This window comes from Malus sylvestris, chromosome 8, assembly GCF_916048215.2.
Source record: "Malus sylvestris chromosome 8, drMalSylv7.2, whole genome shotgun sequence".
NCBI classification, from domain to species: Eukaryota; Viridiplantae; Streptophyta; class Magnoliopsida; order Rosales; family Rosaceae; genus Malus; species Malus sylvestris.
In genome coordinates this window covers 18626272-18652291 of record NC_062267.1, presented here as the reverse complement: position 1 = coordinate 18652291, position 26020 = coordinate 18626272, and the positions used below count along the sequence as shown (strand labels likewise).

General features: G+C 38.6%; 1 long non-coding RNA gene across 1 annotated transcript; it reads left to right on the top strand.

Annotated features, from left to right (window-relative positions):
- Positions 1-7523: 7523 nt before the first annotated feature.
- Positions 7524-9518, top strand: LOC126631708 (uncharacterized). The gene is made up of 4 exons (XR_007626437.1): positions 7524-7755; positions 8042-8119; positions 8227-8405; positions 9154-9518. It is a non-coding gene; the product is annotated as an uncharacterized LOC126631708 (long non-coding RNA).
- Positions 9519-26020: the final 16502 nt, after the last annotated feature.

Genomic DNA, 26020 nt, shown 5'->3' with positions numbered 1-26020 from the left:
AGAACTTTCCAGCATTTACGAAGAGAGCAAACTAAGCAAGAACTGAGAGACGAAATGGCTCTCCCTAATTCGAATGAGAACCAAACGTTGATGGAGTATTCTACTCTTACTGTGAAAACCTCTCCTTCATGCAATTTTCGTCTACAAATTGCTGCCAACAACCTTGAGTTGAAGCCATCTTTTCTTCAGATGATGCCATCATTTTATGGCTTGTCAACCGAAGACCCTAATTTGCATGTCAATGAGTTTCTTGAGATTTGTGACACTCTGAAGATCCATAATGTGATGGAGGACGCCATTAGATTGCGGTTGTTTCCATTTTCACTAAAAGACAAGGCGAAGACTTGGCTGGAAAATTTTTGCAAAAATTCTTCCCTCCTTCCAAGATTCCAAGACTGCTATGTTGAGGAGTGACATAATGACTTTTACTCAATTCCATGACAAGCCATTTTATGAGAGTTGGGAGTGAAATTGTTGGTGTTTTGAGTGAGAGCGTCGACAGTGAACAACTTCATCATCCAAATTTTGGTTGGAAGAATAATCAATAAAATCAAGTGAACCCACCTCTACCATTCTAGAATAATGAAGCAAAAAAAATAATAAAAAAAAAGGAAGATATGATGGCTCAATTGGCTCAAACTACCAACGCTCTCGCTCAAAACACCAACAATTTCATGCAAGCAACTCAGACTTCTCTATAAATAGCAAGTATCTATTTGCAAACTAAAGGATCAAGTTGGGCAAATTGCAAATGTGATGGTTAAGAGCGAGAAGGGCAAGTTTCCAAGTCAAATTGAGATCAATCCTAAGAATCAAGAGTAGTCAAAGCCATCACATTTAGGAGTGAGACAGTTGTAGAGACAAAGGTGAAGGAAAAGTTGAACCAGTTGGAAAGTCTGAAAATGTCATCCCTGAGCCGCAAGAGGAAGAGTAAGTACATGAGAAATATCAACATTTTTCTGATATTGGTTCGAGTTGACAAGCTATTTCTCCCTGCAGATTTATGGTTCTTGATACGAAAGAAGATCATGAAATCCCATGCATTCTAGGCAGGCCATTCTTGGCCATTGCGTATATTCTATTTGAAGTTCGAAAGGGCCTAGTCACATTGAGAGTGCAAGGAGAGCATGTGGTGTTTAAAGTTTTTGAAGATATTAAATACCCAAGTGATGCATAATGTTTTGGAGTCGATGATCTAAACAAAAAGGTGAATTTGGTTGTCAATTTTGACGTCACCAATTATGCACCTCTTCTCAACGATCCCGCTTTAACCCATTCCGTAGTCCTGCTGAAGACTATATAAATTTAGCGCTTATGGGGAGGCAACCCAATATCTTTATTCTTTCTTTCTCTTATTTTTGTTTTAATTTTGCCCTGAATTTCTGGCATGCTAAACCGTATTATTGGGTTTTCCGTTGTAGGAGAACTTCATAATGTCCACACTGGAGTTGATTGCAAACTTGAAGTTTAGGGGTTCCTTTGCCTCGGAGACCACAATAGATATCATTTTCGTGCATAAACTAGGGAAGTTTCTCTCTCCAAATGCTTTTCCTCGTTCAGTTTTTCATTTTCTTCTCTTTATTTCATGTGTTTAAAGTAAGGTCTTAAATATCGATATTATCGGCGATATTTCGCCAATAATATTGTTTTTTTTTTTTTTGAGAGGGGGATATTTTCACACGTAACCACCTTATTTTCGTCAATATATCAGGATAATATCGATAATATCGGTAATATCGAGATAATATCGGTAATATCGGGATAATATCGACAAAATAAACATAATAATTCAGTGTGTGTGTCGGTGTGTGTGTGTGTGTCAGTGTGTGTGTGTGTGGTGGTGTGTGTGTGTGTTATGATAAGTTACATAATATAATATATAATATATATAATATAAATCCTCCAAACGGGCCAACTTTTGACAACTTTTGACAAGAAAAAAAGTAGTGGTGGTTGGTTTCATGCTCAAAACCGTGTGCCACTTCCAACTCTTTCACATTCGGAGTATCAGATCATCACACCTCTATTACACCTTTTTGTTTCTTCTTCTTCCCTTAGCCCTTTCAGAGCCTTTCCAGAGCCCTTTCAAAGCTTCAACACAAGGGTTCCATATCTAAGGTAAGTTTACAAACTTATATTTATATTATTGTAATTTATACAACAACAACAAAATTTGTGTGGACCCGCACATGTGATCTAAGAACCAAATAATACTTGCATGTTAATTTTTTGAAGTAATTAAGTAATGTTGTATAATTATTCCCTAGGATAATTAACATATGTTATTTATTATTTATTATTTTATTAATATTAGGTTTTATTATCAAATTGGATTATTATTCATTAATATTAGGTTTTTTATTATAAAATTGGATTATTATTCATTAAATTGGATTATTATCAAATTGGATTATTCATTAAATTGGATTATTATTAAATTGGATTATTATAAAATTTGATTATTATTCATTAATATGTTTAATATTAGGATTATTTTATTATCAAATTAGATTATTATTCATTAATATTAGGTTTTATTATTCCATATTATTTTTATAATTACTTAAATTCTTGCAATCATTTTCTTTACTTCGTATTTAATTCTTCTGTAGAATAACTTTATTATTTAGGTTCTCTTATATAACCGTCATCACTACTATATTTTTTGGCCAAAAAATAATTGCCTAATTTCCATGAAAAATAAATATAGGTACGTTTAAGATGTCTAGTAGAGTTACTAAACGTGATCCAACTTGGGAACATGGAGACCCAATAGACGGAAACAAACATGGCACAATTTGCAAATATTGTGGTTGGGTAATGAAAAGTGGCGGAGTGACACGAATTAAGTACCATCTTAGTGGATTAGATCCAGGAAATAATGTCCAACGATGAGATCATGTCCCCCTAGAAGTGAAGGCATTCATCACCACATTATTAAAAAAAAAACACCAGAAGGAAAAGAAAACACATGGAATGGAAAATATTTGAGCTAGGCTACGAGGAGAAGTCATTGGCCAAGCGGTTGACAGTGATGATGATGACATAGGACCTGAAGAACGACGCAATTTCAAACAAGCATTACGTGCCTCCAAACAGTCAGCATGGGAAAGAGAACACCTTCATAAAATTCCTAATAGAGCACAAGGTTCCGGGACAAGTGGTGGTGTACAAATGAGACGGGGAGCAAGTGTTAGAGAATCACAACCAACACCACCAATAGCCCCAAGTTTCTATAAGTCATCCAAAGAACGTCAAAAGAGTGTTTAGAGTTATTTGACTGGAGGTAATGTGAGGGAGGGAATGGGGCGTCTAATTAGCAAGTTCTTTATCTATGAAAATGTCCCTGCTGAGAAGGCATCATCACATCATTTAAAAAATATGGTATTGGGATGTCAACAGGCCGGTGTTGGAGTACAACCTCCCACTCCCTATGAGGTAAGAAACAAATATTTGGAAATGGAGTATAAAGACTTTGGCGAGTTTGTTAACAAGTTGAGGTCAAAGTGGGAAACTAATGGTTGCACAATCATGTGTGACGGATGGACTGGCCCGACCAGATTGTCTATCATAAACTTCATGGTATACTCCAAGGGAAAGACATTTTTTTTTAAGTCCGTTGATGCTTCAAACCATATAAAGAACTACAAGTATATTTACAAATTATTGAGGGATATAATCATGGAGGTGGGAGAGCATAATATTGTCCAAGTCGTGACCGACAACGGTTCTGCATTTGTCAAAGCTGGAAAAAAGTTAATGAAGCATCATAATGTGTTTTGGACATCATGTGCAGCACATTGTATTGATCTCATGTTTGAGGCAATGGGGAAGAGAGAGAATGCTAATGTCGTAAAAAGAGTTGGAACGATCACGAATTATATTTACAATCACGGTTGGTTGTTGGCAAAGATGCGTGAATTTTGCAAAGGAGAAATTATTCGTCCAACTACCACTTGATTTGCCACCAACTATATTGCATTAGATAGCCTACTTAAGAAAAAAGCAGGGTTGAAGCAACTATTCACTAGTGACGATTGGGCCAACCACAATTTCAGCCGCTCAAATGCAGGTCGTATGGTGGAAAGTATAGTGCTTGATCATGCTTTTTGGACTCAATCAGAACATGTGTGTCAACTGTTTGAACCTCTTTACAAAGTTTTATGGATCGTTGACATAGAAGTGTATCCTACTATAGGGGCAATATATGAGTTAATGCGTATAGTGAAGGAGGACTTGGAAAGAAAACATGGCGCAAGGTGGGTCATAAAGATAATTGATGACCGATGGTATTAAACATTATACCACGATTTGCATGCAGCAGGTATAAATTATGTCATAATTTGCAATTCATTTCTTTAGTTGCATAAGTATTATTTCTCTTAGTAGAGTATGTGTTTCTTTAAATAGCATATTATTTGAATCCTCGATACCAATACAGACTCGATGTTGGAGATGATGGTACCCTTATACGTGCTGTACATAATGTATACTCTAAATTAGACCCTGCATCACCAATAGTTGGCCAATTTGGAAATGAGGTACACAATTACTTAAATTATAATAATTACATTGTTGGATTAAACTAACACGATTTATTGAATTCAGCTAACATGGTTTAAAGATGCAAGAAGAACTTTTGAAGAACCAACATCAGTTGTTGCTCAAACAAAAATGTCTCCTAGTGAGTGTAAACATATTTCACTATTAGTTTATAATAGAATTTGTTGGAGATATTAGGCTTATCAACATTGTTTTTCATTATAGCTGAATGGTGGATCATGTATGGGACTGATGCACCAACTGTTAGAAAGTTAGCAATCAAAGTATTATCACAAACAGCTTCCTCATCTGCTTGTGAAAGAAATTGGAGTACATTTGCACTCATACACACAAAGCAAAGAAATAGGTTAGCTCATAGTAGGTTGGAAAAATTAGTTATTGCTACTACAACATGAAGCTTCAAATTCGAGATAAGGAAGCAGAAATAGATCATGTCGACCATGGTGACCCACTAGATGTGTTTGATATTGTTGTTGAAGATGATGATACAGAGGGTAACCAACTTTATCAATGGATTAGGCCTCTTCATTTAGATGATGATGAAGGCAACCCAGCTCTAATAGTTGATGAACAAGCGCGTAATGAAGGGATAAATGTAGAAAGAGTATTAGAAGAAGAGGTGGGATCTAGCAGCGCTGACTCTTTCGAAGAACTTTTGCGCCCAAGACCAAGAAACACTGGAATTCCAACTTCTTCCAATCCTACACAACCACAAGATCATACTGATACTAATGATAACTCTAGTACAAGATCAGGAGACTCACCTACCACCGGAGGTGGGAATGATGAAGGATATAGTGGAGCTGGAGGTAGTGATGGATATGAAAACTATGTTAGACCACCTCCCGGATTTATGAGTCCCTTCATTGGTGAGGCTAACTTCACGCATGCAACACAAGATAAGGACCATGGCAGTAGGTAGGCAGGACCAGGAATTGGTGCCATAGGGAAGGACTATACGCGTAGAGAAAGAGGCAAGAGGACTTTGTCAAGTTAAGAAAATGACTCGTTATCTATAACTTCGGACTTTGTTGGAGTGAGAAGTAGTAACTATGGTTATACTCATAACCAACCATTTCCCTACCCTTCATATCCCATTCTTGTTAGGATGGAATCGAGCGACTCATGGAAATAATCCGAGACTCAATCGTCAAATGATTTTGCTTATGGATAACATCAACCAATCTCGGATCCATATGGGTGGCATGTTAACAATTACATGCAAAACTATTTTGGGGATTTATCATTTGATGACTACTCTTCACAATATACTAACTCTACACATAGAGATGATGAAGATAGTGAAAATTTTGAACCTCTTAGGAACTCTATGTGGTACTAAGTCACTCATGTATCTTACCATACAATGTATAAAGTGTAAAATATTGTACTAATTCATTATATATAAATGATTATGGTGTGTTTAAACTTCTTTCATTAATTACTACATATTTTCTACACTCACAATATTTGCCAGCTCGCTATATAATCAACTTAAATTAGTTAAATCCATCATTCAATGCATTTCCTTCGAATTTTTTGTGATAAACTAATAGATAATTGACTAAATAAACATCCTGCAAAGTTTCAATAAAAATTTCCAAGTTTTTCTTACAATTTCCATGGTTTTTATTCAATTTTTATCGATATCAATAATATCCCGATATTTCCATCGAAATTTCCGTGTTTTTGGACTACCGATATTTCCGATATCAGCGATATTTTAGACCTTAGTTTAAAGACATTAGGGACAATGTCCAGTTTAAGTTGGGGGTGAAGATTGAAAAAACAAAAAATTGAAAGTTTTCAAACCTTTCAACAACAACTAAAAATCAGAGTCAGTTTGTTTTGTTAGTTTAATTTGTTTTGTTCTTAGTACAAAAACATAAGGGGTGTGCTATCCACACACCTCTTTTTACTTATCACACACCCCTTGTTAATTTATGTCTGTTGATCTTCTTCAATTCATCCGATCCGACGGCCGAAAACTAAAAAGGTGTGGAAGAAGTAAAAAGGGGTGTGTGGATATCACACCCCAAAAATAAAAAAATAAAAAAAATCTAAAAACATTGTCTTTTTTTTTTTTGTTAATTTCATGACCAATGATATCATTGGATTGAATTTGAACCATGGTGATTTAGAAAGTAGTAAGCATGTTTAGGTGAAACTCCTTATTCCTTCGTTAGCTTTGTACATGTTCGATTATCCTTGAAAAACACAAATGCACATAGCCTTGTTGATGTGAACCTAAAGCATGACTCAAACGCTTCATGTTTGAATATAGTGACCTAATGTAACCCTTGTGAGTCTTTGAGCCTAATATGATTGATCTATCATGCATCAATCACATTTATTCTCATGCATATGGTCTCATTCTTACATATGTATCTCTAGAACTTGCTTTATACCTCATCAATTCATGTAATAACTTGGAAATGATTTAGGCTAGCTATTTTTGGATTGTTTGAGCCTTCCATACCTACCTCATATGATAATTTTATCTAGAAGCCCCATTAAATTAAGCCTTTCCATTGTTAGCCATATCTCCTTACCATGCTCCATTATTGGAGTTGAGCCCTTACAAATATATCCATCCTTATTGTTTTGAGAAAGTGTTAGAGAGATTGTGCTATTGGAGCTGTGTAGATTTGTTGGCTATTTGTCACTTGTTACAACTCGTACCTAAAAATATTGCATTTAATTCCTGAGACATGTGTAATGACTATTTTACCTCTGAGTGGGTGTCTTAATTAATTTATCGAGCCTCGACTTGAGAATTATATTTTGGTACTTTCTTAAGTTTTATAATCTTATCTTTGTACGTCAAAATCGAATTTGGAATCGAGACCACGAGGACCAAATTGATAATTTTACAACTTTGGGGGGGCAATTAGGTAATTTCACTTGAAGTTTTTAAGTGGGCCTTAACCCACATCCGGCCCACTCTCTATCTCTCCCAACCTTTTCATTTTTCTGAACAGTCTCTAACTTTCGAAACTCTCTTTCTCTAGAGCTCTGTGAGCTCTCATCCCTTTCCTTTCTTCAAACTGGAACAAATCAAACCCAAAAACCTTGAAATCTTGATCTCTAAGATGGGAAGAACCTGAAGATGTTCTTGCCTGCATCATCGGACCATCATGGTGTAAACCACCATTGAAGCCGAGAGCTTCAAGCTCCAAAACTCGTACACAGGTGAAGTTCTCTATGCAAATCTTGTTTCATTATGTTTTAATGTTGCTTGGGACAAGATTTGTGGTGTTTTACAGTTCGAAACCAGAGATTTAACCCCCTGCATTTGCTCTACACTTTTCCCTAAATTCTAATCACCTTCTCCGTGCAAACTCCGACTAGTTTGTGGGTTATGGATCTCGAGCTCAGTTCAACTCCTTTCCAAGTACTGAAATACCTCCTTGCATGTGAAAATTTGTTGGGAAATCGCTATGGTTTAACAATCATGCTCTTTGTTCTTCATTTCTAGAATCCAGCGAACCTTGCCGAGTCCCACCCGTCGAATCCAAGGTGGATTCGACCTCTCATCCTCCTAAATCGAGTTTGGGTAAGATTCTAGACCCTTTTTGGGACATCAAATGGTATTTTTCACGTTGGAATACGTTGAAATCGTGATCGAGAGGCCCTAAATCATGTTCTGGGTTCGCGTTGCAGATTTCGACGAAGCTCCGGCGACCGACGATGGTGACCAGCGATGATCACCGTTAACTTTGATGGCAAAGACTAAGATTCCGTTAGTTTAATGTAGCTTATATTGATTATCACATGATTGTTAGAAGATCGGAAGGATTCAGGCAATGAGCCTATTTGCGAAAGACGCTCTCTGCTTAGTTGTGAGTGACCCCTTCGAAAATCTAAAACGTTTTTACATTATATATATATATATATATATATATATATATGCTTAATATGTAGATGGGTATTAGATGATAGTTGATGATATCTTTAGATCATCAATGATCTATTTTCACCACATGGTCATTATGTGATATGTCATATAGCATATAGCTATCTTCGGATGTAGATTTATTTGCAGGTTATATTTGTCCTAGTTGATTCAATGGTTGATGATCATTACCGATATTGTGATTAACTAATTGATGCTAGTATATTTCTTGCTTGTTGTACTTATGTTAATGAATGCTAGCATGATTGGTTGATGGAAGGTATGATTTTGGACTTGATTGTTTTTCGATGAGATTGATGAATGAGATTTTTACTATTATGTTAGTATTGTATTATATAGTTTTTCATTATTTATGTTTTCAAAATGGACTTGGATTCTCTGCCCTCCCATTTCGGTGCCCTCCTCGTGCCCTCCTGTTTTGTGTGGTCACGGTTAATCCATGCTAACATTTTATATTGTTTTTTATAAAAATAATAAGACAAAAAAAAAATAGTAATATAAAATATTGACGTGGCTTAACCGTGATCACACAAACAGGAGGGCACGGAGAGGGCACCGAATTGGGAGGGCAGAGAATCCAAGTCCTTTCAAAATAGGGGTTATTATGTTTAACAATGATTTTATAATTGTGATAAAACTGGTTCACTCATGTTTTGTTTTATTGACCCTTTCAGGACGTAGCGAGAATAAGGAGAACATCGATGGGGATGAGTGGGCTTGGCAGTGAGGCTTTCATCCTTTGGAATTTGGGTGATGGCTCATTTACTACAATTTTATCTTAGTTGTAACTTGTAATAATATTGGCATGATCGTGCTTTTGATTATGCATAGCATTGCACTGTTGTATTTACTGTTGTGTGAAACTTGTAGCTGCTCTGATGTGATGTGATAATAACAGGGCTAAACCCGAGATAATTTGTGTTCCCAAGTGGGAAGGATGATAAGTACTTTTCTTGTAGCAGCTCTGGATGTATATTTAATGAACATTTGGTTCAAATTCTTACACATCATAAATATCTTGCTATGGCTTCGTTATTAAGTTAGCTTGTGCTGTCGTCTCCAGATTAGGTCATATGGTCAATTTAATGTCAGACAGCACATCACGGCTGCGTAACTTTTGTTATTGGGATCGAATTATCATTACCTTAGTTAGGGATTTTCATTAAAACAAAAATTGAATAAAGAGAAGATATGGAAACTGCGTTATGTCAGATGTATAATTTCAGTGCTGAATATTATTACATTTGCGAAGTTTCGATCTGCAAGTATACAATTTGGAATAAGGGACACATGGATTTTTAATGTCAAATTCTTAATTCCATGTGAATGATAGATATAAGAGAAATACCCATTCTGCCAAGTGTGTTCTGATTTTATATATGGGTTTTAACGAAATGCTCGTATTACTGTTTACTTTAACGAAAAATCATACTTTTACACTAAAATGTCAAAACTGGTACTATTCACTTAACCTTTTATTTTGTCCTTATCGTTAAAACTCAAAGTTTTCAAGTTCTTTTTATTAGTTTTCCTTAAAAAAAAAATGGTAGAACATTGAAAAGAGTAATGAATGTTTGATGCTTTGTCGAAGTGATTATTGTTGTGCTACTCGTGGGAAGGCCTCTCATATCCTTTCTTTTTAGCCTATCACCCGTAACTCCATTATAACCCAACTAAAGACCTTTTGTTCCAAGGAATTACTTGAAATTGATACTGAGTTAGATGGACAAGCAAGCATATGGCGTCATGAGATAATTTGAGTGAAACACATTAACACATAAATATGTGTGAGTGAGTGTATGCCCCGTGAGAAGGTCATTTGTTTGCATATCATGATTTTAAGAAGCTTGAAATTTTATTGGCATGGTTATACACACAATACTTGTAACATATCACATCGTCCAGGAGTGAGGAACCTGTAAGTTTTATATGTATATTCTCATCTCTACCTAGCATGAGGCCTTTTTGGGAGGTTACTGGCTTCAGGTTCCATCGGAACTCCAAAGTTAAGTGAGTTCGCGCGAGAGCAATCCCATGATGGGTGACCCACTGGGAAGTTCTCGTGTGAATTCCCAAAAACAAAATTGTGAGGGCGTGGTTGGGGCTCAAAGCAGACAATATCGTGCTACGATGGAGTCGAGCCCGGAATGTGGTGGGGGCCCGGGCCAGGATGTGACAATACTCTTCATAGATGATTGAAAGGTTTTTGTTAACATTTAGAATATGGTTGATTCACTTATTTTGTGTTTACGAAAATTCTTGATTATTATGAATTCTTGATTGAGGTTCTTTGAGGTCACATAGGGGGAAGGTAACATTTTCCATGCTATTACTTTTTCAAGTTTTTCTTTCTTTGGCTCGAAGTCAAAATTAATCAACAAATAAAATGCCTCTTTTATTAGCACCCCACATAACGATGAATGCACCTCACATTAAAGTTTAATATTAAATTACTTATATATTTTACTATGCAATGACAATTTCGACCTTATAAGGTTTTCAAAAAGAAAAAAAAATTCTAAATACACCCTAAATTACTTTTAACGTATTATTTATCTTCTTTAATTCTCAAAACTCATGTTACCCTCCCTCCATTGTAGAGCAAAATCCTAACCAATTAAACTGCAAATAAATTGATTGAGAAAACTTATTGATGAATGGAATAAAAAATTGATGTTTGAAATCTTCAAATGAGAATATAAGACTTTATTATTTTTATTGTTCCCTACACAAAGTGAGAGATAAGTCTTTTGATAGAGAGAATTTAAAGTAAGATCAGATTCGTGGGTTTTTGTTTTTGTGGATCTACAAAATTGGCATATCTTTAGATAAGACAAAATTTTGTACTTTTTTCCCCTTTTTTACTCATGAGTTTTTTATTAGGAAAACTAGTAAAAATGACTTGAAAACTTTGAGTTTTAACGATACAGACAAAATAAAGAGTAAAATGAATAGTATCAGGATTGACTTTTCAATGTAAAAATGTGGTTTTTCGTTAAAGTGAACAGTACCGGGAGCTTTTCGTTAAAATTCCCTTTTTATTTTATATATGATTTAAAATGCATAAAAAATACATACAGGAATTGTTTAGCACCCAAGAGCTAGACATCTCTTCTGGATATCTCCATATATCTCTCTTGCAGGCACACACATCATTTTCTAGGCACATGATCTTAGAACAAGTAGGATACTTCCATGTTTTTTTTTTATTTATAATTCCATGTTTAACTCCGCCCATGTCTTACATGGCCGGTCCCAAGCCCGGATAAAGGAGGAGGGGGAGGGCGTCAGGTAGTCGACAGCCGGCACTCCATGATCACGTCGAATCCTTATGAAAATTAATCCAGAACAAAATCGCGCTAAAGCTAGGGCGTCACCCGTAAGTGGCGCGCTGTGTGGCCCGAGCACAGTGATAAGTGAGCAAGGGTCGCTGTATCTCCATCGGCACCCGGATGCAGTGTTAAATGAGCAAGGGGGCCATAGAAACTTCTTTTCGAACGACTCCACTCAAAGTTGTTTGGGAGCATATGCTCCTATCAACTTTATCCGGGACACACAAAAGAAGTACTTTGATCCTATTAGACGGGGGAGGGTGAAGAAGCTAGGACAGAAGGGTAGAGTTCAAGAGAGCAAAATGCGTTTAGGAACGTGGAATATAGGAACCTTAACGGGAAAATCTATGGAAGTAGTGGAAGTTATGGTGAGGAGAAGGATAAATATTATGTGCCTACAAGAAACTAAGTGGGTTGGTAGTAAGGCAAAGGATCTAGAAAACTCAGGGTTTAAACTTTGGTATTCGGGCACAAATAGAACGAGAAACGGTGTTGGCATCATCGTGGACAAGACCTTGGTACAACATGTTGTAGATGTCAAGAGGGTAGGAGATAGAATCATGGCAATCAAGATTGTAATAGGACAAGAACTTATCAATGTGATTAGTGCGTACGCACCTCAAGTAGGGTTGGATACGAGTTCGAAGGAGAAATTTTGGGAAGATCTTGGAGACTTGGTGCAAGGAATTGCTCAGACGGAGAAGTTATTTATAGGAGGAGATTTAAATGGACACGTGGGCAGGGAGACAGGCAACTATGGAGGTTTTCATGGTGGCCATGGTTTTGGGGAGAGAAACGAGGATGGGGAAGCTATCTTGGATTTTGCAATGGCATATGATCTCTTCTTAGCCAACACCTTCTTTAAGAAGAGAGAAGAACATGTGATCACCTACAAGAGTGGGTCGTAAAAAACACAAATAGATTTTCTTCTAATGAGGAAAGGGGATCGTATAACTTGTAAGGATTGCAAAGTTATACCAGGAGAGAGCGTGGCTAATCAACATCGCTTGTTGGTGATGGATGTACATATCAAAAGAGTAAGACAAAAGAACAAGAAGTGCCCAAGGACTAGATGGTGGAATCTAAAAGAAGAAAAACAAGTCATTTTCAAAGAGAAGGTAATCACCCAATGTGTGTGGGATAGAGAGGGGGAAGCTAGCCAAATGTGGGATTCCATGGCTAGTTGTATCCGAAAAGTAGCAAAAGAGGTATTAGGAGAGTCCAAGGGCTTTGCCCCACACCAAAAGGAATCTTGGTGGTGGAATGAGGAGGTACAAACAAAGGTGAAGGCTAAGAAGGAATGTTGTAAAGCCTTATACAAGGAGAGGACCGATGAAAATGGTGAAAGGTATAGAAAAGCGAAGCAAGAGGCGAAGAAAGCTGTCAGAGAAGCTAAGTTAGCGGCTTACGACGATATGTATAAACGACTAGATACCAAAGAAGGAGAGTTTGATATCTATAAACTATCTAGAGCAAGGGAAAAGAAGACAAGGGACCTAAACCAAGTGAGGTGCATCAAGGATGAGGATGGAAAGGTTCTTGCTACAGAGAACGCGGTTAAAGACAGATGGAGAGGTTATTTTCAAAATCTTTTCAATGAAGGACATGAAATGAGTGCTTCTTTAGGGGAGTTGAGTAACTCAGAAGAGTGTAGAAACTACTCTTTTATCGTCGAATCCGGAAGGAAGAAGTGGTTGTAGCTTTGAAGAAGATGAAGCATAAAAAAGCAATAGGCCCAGACAATATACCAATCGAAGTGTGGAAACTTTTGGGAGAGACAGGTATAACATGGCTCACTGACCTTTTCAATAGGATTTTGAAAACGAAGAAGATGCCAAATGAGTGGCGAACGAGCACTTTGGTGCCTATCTACAAGAATAAGGGCGACGTACAAAATTGCATGAACTATAGGGGTATTAAGCTAATGAGTCATACAATGAAGCTCTGGGAGAGAGTCATTGAGCATAGATTGAGGCAAGAGACACGGGTTTCGGACAATCAATTCGGGTTCATGCCAGGGCGCTCAACCATGGAGGCAATCTATCTCTTACGAAGATTGATGGAAAGATATAGATATGGGAAAAAGGATTTACACATGGTATTTATAGATTTGGAAAAAGCGTATGATAGGGTCCCAAGAGACATTCTTTGGAGGATTTTAGAGAAGAAAGGAGTACGAGTAGCATATATCCAAGCTATAAAGGATATGTATGAAGGAGCAAAGACTGCCGTAAGAACTCATGAAGGACAAACCGAAAGCTTTCCCATAACTGTAGGATTACATCAAGGCTCATCCTTAAGTCCTTACCTTTTTGCGTTGGTAATGGATGAGTTAACAGGACATATTCAAGATGATATTCCTTGGTGTATGCTTTTCGCAGACGATATAGTGTTGATAGATGAAACTCAGGAAGGGGTAAATGCAAAGCTTAACCTTTGGAGAGAAGTGTTGGAATCTAAAGGTCTTCGTCTAAGCCGATCAAAGACAGAATATATGGAGTGCAAGTTCAGTGCAAATGGAGGCCAAAACGAGTTAGGGGTGAGGATCGGAGATCAAGAAATACCAAAGAGCGACCGTTTTCGTTACCTAGGATCTATCTTGCAAAAGAACGGAGAATTAGATGGAGATCTCAACCATAGAATACAAGCTGGATGGATGAAGTGGAAGAGTGCATCCGGCGTGTTGTGTGACCGCCGTATGCCACTGAAGCTCAAGGGAAAATTTTATAGGACGGCAATAAGGCCGGCGATGCTGTATGGCACAGAATGTTGGGCGGTGAAACATCAACACGTACACAAAATGGGTGTAGCGGAGATGAGGATGCTTCGTTGGATGTGTGGGCACACGAGAAAGGATAAGATTAGGAATGACGATATCCGGGGTAAAGTAGGAGTAGCCGAAATTGAAGGAAAGATGAGAGAAAATCGGTTACGGTGGTTTGGACATGTGCAAAGAAGGCCTACTGACGCTCCGATTAGAAGATGCGACTATGGGACAGAGGTTCAGGGCCGAAGGGGTAGAGGAAGACCTAGGAAAACTTTGGAAGAGACTCTAAGAAAAGACTTAGAGTACTTGGATCTAACGAAGGACATGACACAGGATCGAGCACAATGGCGTTCTAAGATTCATATAGCCGATCCCACTCAGTGACTTGGATTTTCCAAGTCTCCAACCGAGAAGTTTTCCTCACTCGGGAAATTAAGATAACACTACCCCAACCTACATGCTCCACTCAGAAAGCTTCAACATACAAGCTTCAACAAAAGAAAATTCAAAGAACTTAGCGAAGAAGGCTTTGGTGTATTTAACACAATACGTTGAAATGAAGGAAAGCTTATTTATTGATATCCCCGATAAGCTACAAATATGTACATATGCATGAGTCAAAATAAACACACAAGAGGGAACCTTCACAAAGGTTGCTTAGGAGAAGTCTCAGCAGTCGGTAGAGCCCCAGAAAGAGAAGGCACCGGAGGGGGATCATTTGGAGCCTCAGTACTGGACAGAACCCTAGAAGGAGGAGGCATCAGAGGTTGATCATTCGGAGCTTCATTATGCGGTACAGCCCCAAAAGACGAAGGCAATAAATGCCTTTGGAACAAACCCACAAATCTCTGATGATCAAGTAAAACCTGACCATCAGTTTCCTTCATCTGGTCAAGCTTCCTCTTCATGTTTGTAGCATAGTCATGTGCGAGCCGGTGCAACTGTTTATTCTCATGCTTGAGCCCCCTAATCTCCTGTTTGAGACTCATCACTTCAGCCGCCAATGATTCAACTTGGCGGGTTCGAGCAAATAGGCGTTGGGCCATATTAGACACAGAACCTGCACACTGAACACTGAGAGCCAGCGAATCCTTAACAGTTAACTCATCAGACCGTTTGGAAAGTAGTCTGTTATCTTTGGGAGTGAGAAGGTTCCTGGCCACCACCGCAGCGGTCATATCATTCTTCATCACGGAATCCCCAACGGTAAGAGGACCAGTAGGGGAGACGAAGGATGGGCGCCATATGTTGTCTGGAGAAGGCGGGGCTGCCTCTTCAACAAGGTTCAAGTCAAAACGACGGTCGGAGGGGCCAGACATTTTCAAAGGTGTTAAAGAGAGAAGAGGTCGGACAAATCAAGATCTTAGAAGTGCAAGAAGGAAGCTTCTACTGGTGGAGATTCAAGTGTGCTTTGGAACTTAATGCCAGCCCCTATAAAAATCTGCACTCGACGGAGCTTCAGAAATCGAAGAGGCGCCTGCTCAGAAATCGAAGAGGCGTTTGCTTTCTCAAAAGTTGGGCTGCTTAGAGATCACGAGGGTTGATCTCAGAAATCGAAGAGGCGTTTGCTTTCTCAAAAGTTGGGCTGCTCAAAGACCACGAAGGCCGATCTCAGAAATCGAAGAGGCGCTCGCTTTCTCAAAAGCTGGGCTCCCCAGAGACCACGAGGGCCGATCTCAGAAATTGAAGAGGCACCTACTTTTCTAGCCTTGTCAGCACCTGTCACACGCACACTCAGCTTTGCGGAAATTATGGGCATTCTGTCGAAGACTTCTGGGGAAGTAGAAAACACATGAATCTTACTGTTCAATCACCCACTTCCCACACGCAACAATAGCTCACGGGTACCACAGATAACTTTGCCAAAGTTCTCTGCCAAAGTTGAGCACGTGAAGCTCGCAACTCCCACTACATCGCTCTGACCAAGAAGGGTAAAAGAATAGCAAAGAAACAGCACTAACAAAGTTTAGACCCATAAATTTTGAAGGTCTAGCTACCATATTATTACCCACAAGGGTAAAGGAACAGTACCACTGCTGGATAATTGGAAAGTCCCTGTGTGTCAACCTCTGTGCTTCGTGGCAAGGTAGACTAGCAAACATGCCCAACCTTTACTCACATTCAAGAAAACACTCCCAATAAGATTGCTTGCTCCAAAATCGAAGAGGCACCGTCCTCCAAATCTCGAGAGCCAGACTCCCAACATGACTACTTTCTTAAAAATCGAAGAGAGGGTAAAGGAACAGTACCATTGCTGGATAATTGGAAAGTCCCTGTGTGTCAACCTCTGTGCTTCGTGGCAAGGTAGACTAGCAAACATGCCCAACCCTTACTCACATTCGAGAAAACACTCCCAACAAGATTGCTTGCTCCAAAATCGAAGAGGCACCGCCCTCCGAATCTCGAGAGCCAGACTCCCAACATGATTACTTTCTCAAAAATCGAAGAGACACTGCTTCCCGAATCTTCGAGAGCCAGACCCCCAGCATAATTGCTTTCTCAAAAATCGATGAGGCATCGTTCTCCGAATCAATCGAAGAGGCGCTCGCTTTCTCAAAAGCTGGGCTGCTCAGAGACCACGAGGGCCGATCTCAGAAATCGAAGAGGCACCTACTTTTCTAGCCTTGTCAGCACCTGTCACACCCAACAATAGCTCATGGGTACCACATATAACTTTGCCAAAGTTCTCTGCCAAAGTTGAGCACGTGAAGCTTGCAGCTCCCACTACATCGCTCTGACCAAGAAAGGTAAAAGAATAGCAAAGAAACAGCACTAACAAAGTTTAGACACATAAATTTTGAAGGTCTAGCTACCATATTATTACCCATAAGGGTAAAGGAACAGTACCACTGCTGGATAATTGGAAAGTCCCTGTGTGTCAACCTCTGTGCTTCGTGGCAAGGTAGACTAGCAAACATGCCCAACCTTTACTCACATTCGAGAAAACACTCCCAATAAGATTGCTTGCTCCAAAATCGAAGAGGCACCGTCCTCCGAATCTCGAGAGCCAGACTCCCAACATGACTACTTTCTCAAAAGCGAAGATAGGGTAAAGGAACAGTACCATTGCTGGATAATTGGAAAGTCCCTGTGTGTCAACCTTTGTGCTTCGTGGCAAGGTAGACTAGCAAACATGCCCAACCTTTACTCACATTCGAGACAACACTCCCAACAGGATTGCTTGCTCCAAAATCGAAGAGGCACCGCCCTCCGAATCTCAAGAGCCAGACTCCCAACATGATTACTTCCTCAAAAATCGAAGAGACACTGCTCTCCGAATCTCGAGAGCCAGACCCCCAGCATGATTGCTTTCTCAAAAATCGAAGAGGCATCGTTTTCCGAATCTCGAGAGCCAGATACCACAGACCACTTTTTCAAAGTGCTCTGACAGAGTTAAAACATGTGAAACTGGCAGCTCCCACTACCGTGCTATGACCAAGCAGGGTAAAGGAATAGCATTACTACTTGTTGTTAGGGAGACTCCTATATATGTCGACTTCCATCCCCAACGGACAGGCAGACCTGCAAAAATGCTCAACCCTTCATCATATCTGAGAGGGCACTCCCAACGAAGCCTTTCGAAATATTCAGCTTTCTTTCCCCCCGATAATACCTCTGCAAACAAGCTATACTAGAGCAAGAATATCTCATATCATCAGGGTTAAAAGCAAGAGTATCCCATATCATGCTTTTTCCCTGTCTTTTCCTTTGGCCTTGTTTTTACCTGCAAGACAAGGAGAAAGAGAGCAATCAGTCAGCACTTGGAATCAAGCTTCCAGCCAGGAACTGACTGCCGGGAACCCCTTACCTGATTACTTACCTGGCATTGCTCTCGAGTACTCATCTTCAACATGTTATGTTTCCAGGGAAGATTCCGCATCTGCTTGAGGAACAGATAGGGCAAGTGCGAAGGATACAAGGAAGCATGTGGAGACAAGCGTAACAGCACACGTGCCGATACATCCATTACTCTGTCAAAAGCAAAAGTATCCCATATCAGCAGGGTGGAACGTACTCTAGATTTGATGGACTTGTTTTGACCCTCAAATTCTTCAGTCGGCCTTATACTCTGGAGGAAACCAGAAAACCCTCCAGCTCAGTTCAAGAATAAGCCTGTGGAAAGTTACTTCTTCAAAAGCAAAAGTATCTCATATCATCTCTTCTCATTTTTCTTCTCTTTATCCTTCATGCTGCTGCAAGATGGGGAGAAGGTGAACAATCAGTCGGAGCTCTGATTGCTTACCTTGTCTGTCACCTCTTTCAGCAGACCCCCTAGCTCGGCGACTTGGGGGACTCCTACTACATGGTTTGTATCGCGCTTGACCAAGCCTGAAACTACAAGTAAGCTTCAAGTGAAATTGATACATTACCTTGTGCATCTCCACCAGTTAAAGATACCACCCCTGGATGGAGGAAGAGTACTTCCAGAGAAGATGCCACATCTACCTATGAGACAGATAAAGCAAGTCAAGACGACACCACACTCCGATACTTAGAAGTTTCGTGATTACGAGATCATTCTCCCACAATATTTCCGAATGTCATTTGTACTAAATCATTCACTTGTACTCACTAAAGGAGAGCTTGAACCTATGTACTTGTGTAAACCCTTCACAATTAATGAGAACTCTTCTATTCCGTGGACGTAGCCAATCTGGGTGAACCACGTACATCTTGTGTTTGCTTTCCTATCTCTATCCATTTATATACTTATCCACACTAATGACCGGAGCAATCTAGCGAAGATCACAAAAAGCGACCGTTTTCGCTACCTAGGATCTATCTTGCAAGAGAACGGAGAATTAGATGGAGATCTCAACCATAGAATACGAGCTGGATGGATGAAGTGTAAGAGTGCATCCGGCGTGTTGTGTGACCGTCGTAGGCCACTGAAGCTCAAGAGAAAATTTTATAGGACGGCAATAAGGCCAGCGATGTTTTATGGCACAGAATGTTGGGCGGTGAAGCATCAACACGTACACAAAATGGGTGTAGCGGAGATGAGGATGCTTCGTGGGATGTGTGGGCACACGAGAAAGGATAAGATTGGGAATGAGGATATCCGAGGTAAAGTAGGAGTAGCCGAAATTGTAGGAAAGATGAGAGAAAATCGGCTCCGGTGATTTGGACATGTGCAAAGAAGGCCGACTGACGCTCCGGTTCGAAGATGTGACTACGGGACAGAGGTTCAGGGCCGAAAGGGTAGAGGAAGACCTAGGAAAACTTTGGAAGAGACTCTAAGAAAAGACTTAGAGTACTTGGATCTAACGGAGGACATGACACAAAACCGAGCGCAATGGCGTTCTAGGATTCATATAGCCGACCCCACTTAGTGGGAAAAGGCTTTGTTGTTGTTGTTGTTGTTGTATAATTCCATGTTTATTCTTTACTTAAAATGAATAGGGGTTGGATACTTTCATGATCTTCCCCCTTCATTTGCACCTAAGTTGTGAAGAATATGGAGTGTAAGTGTAAACTAAACCAAAAACCAATCAAGTAATAAACAAAACACAACGATTTTAGAGTTTCTCCAATATAAGAGTACCTCTCTAATAACGGAAGCCTTATTAATTACCAACGAATACAAGAGAACTCACAAACACAAAGTGCTCTCAAGTACACAAACTTATGCCTCTCACAACTTTCACACACAAAACTCTATCCCACATCCATCTATTTATACTAATAGATGTCATACGTTTACACAAAGTCCCTAGAATATAGGAAACCAAATCTCAAACCAACTAGGAAACACAAATCCAAATATCTTGCGTCCAAGATATCCTAATCCTTTTTAGTTTAGGCATGTTGATTTAATGCCAAGAACCTAGTCTTTTCGTTTTATCATATATATCCATGATCTGTGAGAGTAGTCATCAATAAAAGATACAAACCATCTTTTTCCACTTAAAGAAGCATTCTTTGCAGGCCCCCAAACATCAGAGTGAACATAGTCCAAAATCCTTTTCGTTTGATTAACAACTGAGCCAAATTTCACCTTTGTTTGTTTGCTAAGAACGCAATGCTCATAGAACTCTATATCTCCAATTTTTTCTCCTTTTAAACACCTTTGCTTGATCAATCCTTGCAATGCTTTTTCTCCTACATGTCCCAACCTCATATGCCATAATGCAGACAAGTCACTTTTATCACTTTGCACTTCATCAGCTACCATAGCCACTCCATTTTTCAAATTTTTTCCTTGTAGCATATAAAGTAAGCTATTCTGAGGCCCTTTCATTATGACAAGTGCTCCTTTAGCAACTTTAAGCATGTTGTTATCAGAGTAAAACTTGTAGCCTTGTGACTCAAGAGTGCCTAGTGAGATCATAATTTTCTTCAGATTTGGGACGTACCTTACACCATGCAATTCTCGAATCACACCATCATGATGCTTGATCCTGATACTTCTAATTCCTTGAGTTGTACATGGGTTATCATCTTCTATATGCACAGTTTCATTCATAACTTTGAAGCTTGAAAACCAATGCCGTTGAGAAGTTATGTGATGGGTACAACCTGTATTGAGCACCCACTGTTTCATATAATCCACAATGCTCAATACAGTTAAGGCATAGACAAATTCCTCATGTTCGACTTCAACCATATTTGCTTCTGAGTCATCCTTCTTCTTTCTAGTCTTTTCTTTGATTTTAGGGCATTCATTCTTCCAGTGTTCTTTTTCATGACAAAAAGCACACTTATCTTTGTCCAAGAACTTCCTATTCTTTGAGACTCCTCTAGTACAAGACCTATTATTTTTCCTGTACGAACCTTTCTTTTCTTTCGATCAACCTCTCACCATCAAAGCTTTAGAGTTATTTCTTTCTTGCCTGTCAAGGTGTCTCACCTCATGATTCATAAGAGCACTTGAGATTTCATCATACTTAATTGTCTCCCTGCCATAAATCCAAGTAGTCACGAAAGGCTCATAAGATTTAGGCAATGAGTTCATCAGGATCAAGGCCTTGTCTTCATCTTTGATTATCTCTTCAAGATTTGTCAGTTCATCTAGAAGCTTGTTAAACTCTTCTAGATGGGCAACAATCTTCGTGCCCTCTTTGTACGAGAACCTGTACAACTTGCTCTTGAGATGTAGTTGATTTTCTGCACTCTTCTTCATATATTTTGTCTCCAATACAGTCCACAACTCCTTCGCAGAAGTTATGTTCATCACATCATACTTCTGTTGCTTTCCCAACCATAGCCGAATCGTAGAACATGCATGAGCATTCAATCTTTCCCATTCTCTTTTTTTCATCGAAAATGGCATGTCTCCTAACACAACAACCAAATGTTGTTGTATCAGGACATCTCGAACCTCACATTGTCATATAGCAAAGTTGTTTGTTCCATCAAACTTCTCAATTTCAACCCTAGCACTCTGAATCGTCGTCTTGGTTCCACTAGTGCCAGACTTTTCTTCAACATCATCACCACTGGTAGAATCACCAATCTTCATCATTACTTGATAGACACAACCCACGTAAGAACCTAAGCTCTTGATACCACTTGTTGTAAACTAAACCAAAAACCAATCAAGCAATAAACAAAACACAACGATTTCAGAGTTCCTCCAATATAGGAGTACCTCTCTAACAACATAAGCTTTATTGATTACCAGCGAATACAAGAGAACTCACAAACACAAAGTGCTCTCAAGTATACAAACTTATACCTCTCACAACTTTCATACACAAAACTCTATCCCACATCCATCTATTTATACTAATATACGTCATAGGTTTACACAAAGTCCCTAGAATATAGGAAACCAAATCCTATACTAAAACCAAATCCCAAACCAACGAGGAAATACAAATCCAAATATATTGCGTCCAAGATATACTAATCCTTTTTAGTTTAGGCATGTTGATTAAATGCCAAATCCAACAAATTTTATGTAGAAAATGTAGGGTGTAAGTAGAAAATAAGGTGTATGTTGAGAGTGTATAGGGTGAACGTATTATGGAAAAATAAGTGAGGTGGATTAAGATTATTTTAATTAAAAAAATAAATGTGGGTATATTAAATATGTGAGGTGTATTAAACACTATGTGAAGTGTTAATATAATAAGTCTAAAAATAAACTAATCTGCAATTAAGAAGGAGAGGAAGAGATAGAGGAGATAAAGAAAGAGCGAGAGAGAAGCGTGGAGAAGCACTGGCCAGGCAAAGTGTACTTAGCCGACGAACTATGTATTCATCCCTCAATGTATTTCGTGCCAATTTTTTTCTTGGCCCATAAAACCCTGACCGAGGGATTACTTCTTGCAGTACCAAAATTTTCTGTCTCCTAGAGTTTTGCAGAAAACCCTTACTGTGACCAAATTCGCCCTACGAACTTGCCTTTTCGTCGGGTAAATGTTTGTTACCTAGCCAATTTGTTTTCGTCAAGCCAGGTTTCGTAGGGCAACCCCTATTTTTCTTATAGAATTTAATACAACAAGACTCGTTTAAATAGTATATATAATACATAAATGACATACACGGCTTGTTTGTCATGTCTAATCACAATGAAAAGAGGAAGCACAGAACAAGTTTGCTTAAACAGATCAAAGTAGATATTTATTTGTTTTCTTGATTTTTCTCGACTGTTGTGTGTAGAGCTGCCATGCCTCCGTTGGATTAGGCTTTTTAGGGTTTGTACGATTGTCTCCCCACGTCAGAGATGCCTTGACCTGACGTGACTGCATACAAAATATTTTGCACACGTTTTTGAAATGACCTTGGGCTAGCTCCACCTTATTCTTGGTTGGACAAAGATTATCTGTCTTCCTACTTCCTGTACCTTTTCATATCCTCTTATTTTGTGTGGTTATGGTTAAACCACGTTAACATTTTACATTATTTTTTTTATAAAAATAATAAAACAAAAATGAATAGTAATATAAATTCATTTTGAACCAAAATTTTTTACAGAAAAATTAATTCGATTTCCTCCGTAAATCGTTTCTCGAAACGTATGTGTTTTGCGTTCATTGGGTTTTAGTTGGAACTTGGAAGAGAAAGGTTGGAGAGACTACTTCAAAATGAGTGTTTTTATAGATTTTTTAATATTTCATAGTTTAATATTAAATTTTATGATAACATTATAAAATATGATGTAAAAAATATTAAAAATCTACTATATTTTTTAGAAAATAAGAATTTAAATATTCTAACCTCATTCTAATTAATATCGACTCATTTTGTGATAAAATCTCACACATAACGGATTGTACATGTGATAATTACTAAGTTAAGGACAATATCGATGTTGTTGATAATTCTACATGATATCAGAGTCAGGAAGTGGACCCATACTACCACGTGATGGGTGGGTTCTCTTGGCCCTGCATGTAGAGTGAGTCTCCTTAGCTCTACGTGGTTGTTGATATGTGGATCCCACGTTTGACCCACTAATTAGGTCCCACGTGAAGAGATTTGTTGAAATATCTCACACCGATTGTATTTCTGGGAAAATAAGAGTTTAAATATCCTTAATCTCACTCCATTTAATACTGAGGTTTTTTATGATAAAACCTCACACCTGATTAATTGTGTAAATGGTAATTATCAAGGTGGAGACAATATTAGTTACCATCAAGGTGGAGACAATATCAATGTTTTTGAAAGTAGTTCTGTGGCCATCTCTCTGATAATTGTACAAAAATTATTAGAGTTTCACTTTTGATAAAGTCCCCTTAGCATTTCTTTGTTGGAAACTTGAAAGTTTTGTGTTTTTTCAAGCATTGGGTATGGTTTGATGCGTGAAACAAGAGATGAGCATTATGGGTGGGCAAACGGGTCATGGACTCGCAGGTAGGGGCGCGTATTGTCGGTTTGGGGTAGGTTCGGGGCGAGGCCAAAATTAGTAGAGACAAAATGGGGCGGGGCGAGGGTACTTACGGGGCAGTGCGGGTCCATAACTTGAGAACCACGGGCCCTTGGACCAGCCCGTTTAACATAAGGTTTTTGGTTTCTAATGGTTTTAGACTTTCATAATTTCAGTCCCTCCCCCACTCCCACTCCTTAGACTGCACTAAGTTTCTCATTCTCTCTAGTCTCTCCCACCCTCAAGCCTCGACTCGACTCATTCGACTCGTTTCTTGTTGTCCTTTCACCTCTGTTTATCATTTTTCATTCTTGACAATCACTGAGTCGATTCGAATTCGATTGTGTTGACATCACAGATTGCTGCAACCACACGGCATCACCTTACCATCTTCCTGTAAATCCCAAGGTAATTTATGAATTAAGGTTGTTGAATTATGTGGGTTTCTTTGTGATTTGGGAATTTAAGGTTTTTAGTTTGTTCAATTTCGGAGCTTCAATAGCAATTCGAATTTTAGGGTTTCTTAATTCTTTCTATTCGTTCTAGAATTGATGATTTCTTCTATAACTTTTCTGTCAAGAGAGAGAAGAATCTCAGAGACCAAGAAAATTCTCAATTAGGCAACAAACTTGGGCATTTAAAGAAATTGTTATTGTTAAAAGGAATTAGATTTAAACTTTCCAGATTTTCGTTCTTTGATTCCCCAAATTTGCTGCATAATTTGAATTAAGTTTTTATTGATGAACTTGACCGGAATTTTCGTTTGACTAAGTAATGGATGATAATAAATTATTAATCCGGTTTTGAAAAAATAAATGTAGCAAATGGACCCGTGTACCCGAACTGGAACCGACCCGTTTCAAACAGTTCGGGTTAGAGCCGGTTCCAATAATCAGAAACACTATACTCGGCTCGCCCCGTTCCGTTTCATTTTAAAACGGGTCCGGTCCGGTCCCTTCAAATTTGGGCCCGGCCCGGCCCGGCCCCTGCCCACCCCTAATGAGCATTGCTTACATACATGCCCAATAGCGTAATAGAATCCTTGAAAATGAAATCTCAACTTCGATGACAAATGGGGTAGTGACAACGGAAAATGATGATGTGACAAGGACAGTGACTCATGAGAGAAATTTCATATATTGGATGTTAATTATAAAGTCAATTATGTTCAAGGTCTAAAATATCGATGATATCGAAAATATCGGTAGTCCAAAAACACGAAAATTTCAATGGAAATATCGGGGTATTATTGATATCAATAAAAATTGAATAAAAACCACGAAAATTGTAAGAAAAACTTGGTAATTTTTATTGAAATTTTGCAGGATGTTTATTTAGTCAATTATCTATTAGTTTATCACAAAAATTGGAAGGAAATGTATTGCATGATGAATTTAACTGATTTAAGTTGATTATATAGCGAGCTGGCAAACATCGGGATAATATCGATATTTTAGACCTTGATTATGTCAATGTAAAAATTAAATTTTTACATTTAGCACTAAATTATTGTTTTGTAATGCAAAGAACATGTTGTAGACTAGCAAATTTTAACTCACGTATAGCTGACAAGAGAGATAATATAGACGAAATTCTTGGACTTAATTGATTTTTACATTGTAAAG